This window comes from Lucilia sericata, unplaced genomic scaffold (genome assembly GCF_015586225.1).
Source record: "Lucilia sericata isolate MDLA Ls3-8-SP2 unplaced genomic scaffold, ASM1558622v1 Contig002269F_arrow, whole genome shotgun sequence".
NCBI lineage: Eukaryota > Metazoa > Arthropoda > Insecta > Diptera > Calliphoridae > Lucilia > Lucilia sericata.
The window spans coordinates 1-5152 of NW_023996090.1; the positions used below are offsets into that span (position 1 = coordinate 1).

The 5152-nt window shown below is 31.9% G+C and overlaps 1 pseudogene; it reads right to left on the minus strand.

The window, feature by feature from the left end:
• Positions 1 to 3565: 3565 nt before the first annotated feature.
• Positions 3566 to 4517, minus strand: LOC119613727 (annotated as a pseudogene).
• Positions 4518 to 5152: the final 635 nt, after the last annotated feature.

A 5152-nucleotide genomic window follows, 5' to 3' on the forward strand; every position in this document is an offset into this window, starting at 1 on the left:
GTAGTAGTATGTAGTATTGTATGTATGTATGTATGTATGTATGTATGTATGTATGTATGTAGTTGTTGTATTGTATTTGTGTATGTATGTAGTATGTATGTATGTATGTATGATGTAGTTTGTATGTATGTAGTATGTATGATGTTGTATGTATGTATGTATGTATGTATGTATGTATGTATGTATGTAGTATGTATGTATGTATGTTGTATGTATGTATGTGTATGTATGTATGTATGTATGTATGTATGTATGTATGATTAGTATGTATGTATGTATGTATGTATGTATGTATGTATGTATGTATGTCTGTATGTATGTACTGTATGTATGTATGTATGTATGTTATGTATGCATGCATGCATGCATGTATGTATGTATGTATGTATGTATGTATGAGTTTGTTTGGACTTCATAGACTGCTAAACGGCTGGACCGATTTCCTGAAATTTTACAGTGTCTTCCTGTATATCTGGAAGGAACTATAGGTTTCTTCTTAGTTTAAAATTTCATGTGGGCAAAGTGCCACGCCCACATACATAATAAGTATTTAAGATCACATATCTCAAAAACACCAACAGCAAGAGTTTTCAAATTTTGACATCCACATGAGTATATGGGGCCAAAATGAGCGGACTAGCTATAATGGACGTGGCACCTCCCATATAAAGAAAACCTAAAATTAGTACAGTGAACTCTCGATAATGTGAACTAATTAATGTCGGGGTAGTTCATTTTTATTTATTTAGTTCGCCAATGAAATTACAATTTCTTACAGGCTGGCATGTTTCATACATCACTATTAAGTTTTATATATTATATTATTACAGATTAAATAATATAACTGGAAATCCAAATTTAGCAATTGGTTTAAACGCTGCATGATACTCCTTTTTATGACACTAGAATTAGTCGAAAAGTCAATAAAATCATACAGATTATTATTTTCAACACACATTCTTCGCATCGGGTCAAAGTTGGCATAGTTGGTACTGAAATATTGGATTTTTAGAGGAATATAATTTCTTGTTGGACGATTTGGAATTATGAATTCGATTTTTCGAAGTAGGAGTTCCGAATTTGTTATACCATTAAAAAAATTAAAATGAATGAAATGTTCAAGCATATTCTTCTACTTTTTAGACTAGGGATAATTAATAGGTGCCAGTCGACTTATATATGATGGAAGATTAATATTGGGATTCCAAGGTAGATTGCGGAGACAAAATAAAAGAAATTGTTTTTGGACGGATTCAATTCTCTTTATATGGATTTCGTATTGTGGATCCCAAACAACAGACGCACATTCCAAAACTGGTCTCACAAGAGATGTGAACAATTGCTTTATGACATAAGGATCGTCAAATTCTTTTCCCCAACGTTTGATGAAACCAAACACGCCTTTAGCTTTATTAATAATGTGCGAAATATGAGAATTGAAATTGAATTTGTTATCAAGTAGTACGCCTAGATCAAGAAAAACAACTTTATCAAGATGATACCCATAAATCGAATATCTACAGAGTACTGGACTTCGCCTGTAGAATGTCATTTGCTTACACTTTTTTAAATTCAGATCCATTAAATTATTATTGCACCATTTGCTGAAATTTTCAAGATCTGCTTGAAGTAAGGAACATTGGTTGGAGTGATTTAAGCTTAGGAATAGCTTAACGTCATAGGCGAACATTAATATTTTAAAATTCTTAATGCAAGAAGGAAGATCATTAATAAATATTAGGAATAATATTGGACCAAGATGGCTACCTTGTGAGACTCCAGATATAACTTGTATAGCTTTCGATGTAAAGTTTCTGAATAATACACATTGATATCTATTTTTAAGATATGTTGAAATCCATTTAAGAAATATTGGTGAAAGTCCAAGCTTCTCTAACTTATAAATTAGAAGCTCATGATTTATTTTATCGAATGCTTTACTGAAATCCGTATGGATAGTATCAGTTTGTAAACCGGAACAAAATGATGTAATCACTGAAGTAGTAAATTCCAATAGATTAGTGGTAGTAGAAAAACTTTTTCTAAATCCCTGCTGGAATGGAGATAGGACTGTCGCAGCTTGGTGTGATAGGGTTTCAGTGACAATCTTCTCAAAGAGTTTAGATATAACACTCAGTTTAGCTATACCTCTATAATTAGGAATGTTGGATCTGACACCCGATTTGAACAAAGGAATTATGTATGATTTTTTCCAAGAATCAGGAAAATAACCAATAGAAAGTGATGCATTAAATAGATATGTTAACGGCAGAACAAGTTGGTGTAAACAGTTTCGAAGTATACAACTAGGTACACCGTCGGGAACAAATTTATCCGAAAATTTTAACTTTTGTATAGCTTTCAATACAGTGGATGAATGTAATTTTGGACAATTAATTTGTGTCGTCTCAGAAATTGGATATGGATAACTGGATAATTGATTTAGGCACTTGTTGGAATACGAGGAGGAAAAGAAATAAGCAAACATGTCACAAATCTCCGAATCTTTTGAGGATTCTATGTCATCAAGTTTCATCATTGACGGATATCCAGAAATACGACGTTTTGTATTGACAAACTGATAGAAGGATTTCGGATTACTTTTGAAAATTGCCTTTACTTTAAGAATATAGTTATTGTAACATTGTGTGTGAGCCAAGGTGTATGCTGATCAGGATATTGAATATCTAGCGTAGTCAGTAGGTAGACCAGATTTCTTATATTTCTTATTATGTTTGTTTTTCATATTTTTCAGACTTGAAAGTTGTTTCGTGTTCCAGGGTGGACCATTATGAATTGTTCTTTTTACCATAGGAATACTATAGATGGTTTAAAGCATTTAAATAAGCCATCATAAAATCGATTAAGAATTAAATCAAAGTTATGTGGATTTAAAATACTATATGGATGATATTCAAATAACTTTTCAGTTGAGAGTAGAAAATTAAATTTGGAATAGTCTGCTTTTTTAAAATCAAAGACTTTTTTGTTATTTAAGTCAGGATTTGCAGGCAAATGCAATTTAATGGATGCAGTGATTTCAAGTGTTGGGTGATAAGAATCTTCTGGTATCAGCAGTGGATTAATGCGTTGTATACTGTATTCATCAGGTTAATCAACAAACACAAAATCGAGCAGTTTTCCTAAAATATTCGGTATGTCATTTATTTGAAAAAGTGCCAAATCTGAAATGGAATCTAATAGGTCAAGATTTGATTCAGAGCTTATAGATGGATTTAAAAAACTTAAAGCATATTTTCGAATTTGTTCACATTTTCGATTGTGATTTTTTTATATATATTACTAAGTTATTCTTTCTAAAAATCATTTCTGCAAGGAATGAAAATGCAAAGATTACTAAAAAACTTTTTGTAATTTATTTGGAACATATAAAACAAAAACAAACAAAATATTAGGATAAAAAACTTAATAAAATTTACAATGAAAAAATATAGGTACATACATGTATAATTAAATATGGAAATAATCGGTTATTATTTTCTGTTGTTTCTTTTGTTCGACCAGCTTATTTACCGCCAATTCCCTATTTTTTTTTTTTCAATACTTTAATGTCAGTTTGATCGACCATTTGAAATTCAGCCCATTGGACAGCTTTGTTAAAAATTTCGACAGCTTCTTTGCCTTTAATGTTTTTTTCAGGCGCTTCAATAAAACAATCGTCATCATCGTCGGACTTTTCAATTAAATCATTTTCATCAAATGGCGTGACGTCCTCACAAGGATTATTGATCCAATCTCTAATGTTTACAGCAGTAAATACTTCCTGAGGGCACAATGTCTGTAGAAGATCTGCAGCAGTATTTTCTAAAGATCTAACCTCTGATTGCCACATTTCTTTTAAAACGCTCAAAGAAACATTAAATTCAGGATCGTCTTCATTATTTATCATATTCAAAATATTTTTCCAACAGTTAGATAAAGTTTCTTTACCAACTCGGTTCCAGGATGCCTCTAGAATAGAAACTCCTTCTTTAAGTGTGATTTTTTCATCGATTCAAGCAAATCCCCCTCTTTTGCAATAATTGTTGCCAGAAGACTGTTCCTATAATGAAGTTTGGTGATTCTAATTGCATTTTGATCCATTGGCTGTATCAGAGCCGTTACATTTGTAGGCATGAACATAGCTTCTATGGAACCAACCTCGGATTTAAGGTCGGATTCTGGTGGATGGGATGGGGCATTATCTATTAGGAGTAAAGTTTTTACTGGTAATCCTTTCTTCTTTAAAAAATCTGTCACCTTAATGAAAAATAAAACAGTAAGAAACAGTTGTGAAACCATTCTTCAGAAATGGAGGAAGTCATCCAAGCTGACTTTGAATTTCTGTAGTTTACGGGACAGATAAAATTTTTAAAACTGCGGGGATTTTTCGATTTTCCTATTACTAAAAGTTTTATTTTATGAGATCCTGACGCATTTGCACAGCATAAAAATGTTATTCTTTGCTTTTCCATTTTTGCACCTGGAGCGCTTTTCTCCAATGACGTTACATATGTCTTTTGTGGAAGAAGTTTCCTTTATAGACCAGACTCATCGGCATTATACAACTGATCATTGGATAAACCCCAATCTTCTATCTTTGCTTTCAATTTAATTTTAAAAGGATTTACGAACTGAGATTGCGCAGAAAGTTTTTCACCGCTTATCTGAAGGAGCCGAATTCCGTATTTCTTTTTAAATTTTTGTAGCCACCCATCGCTAGCATTGAAGTCATTTCCGTTTTCACTTATGTTTTTGTGAATTTGTTTGGCTTTCTCTTTCAACATCAACCCACTTACATGGAGGTTTTTATTCCGCATGCAAATAAACCACTTATAGAGCTAAAGCTACTAGCATTAAATACCTTTAAAATAATGGCATACTATGGTATTTATTAATTCGGGGATTTCCAACATTAAAAATAAATGTTTTTACAAATTAAAAAAATCCCCAAAAATTAAAAAAAAATGTTCACTTTTAGAGCCATTAAACTTTGTTCACTATTTAGAGCGCCCATATAAAAAACTGAGTGTTCACATTAGTGGATAGTTCATTATGTTGGATGTTCACATTACCGCGAGTTCACTGTATATCTGAGAAAATATAACAGCTAGAGTCCTCCAATTTTTCGGAGCCACTTTAGTATCAACAT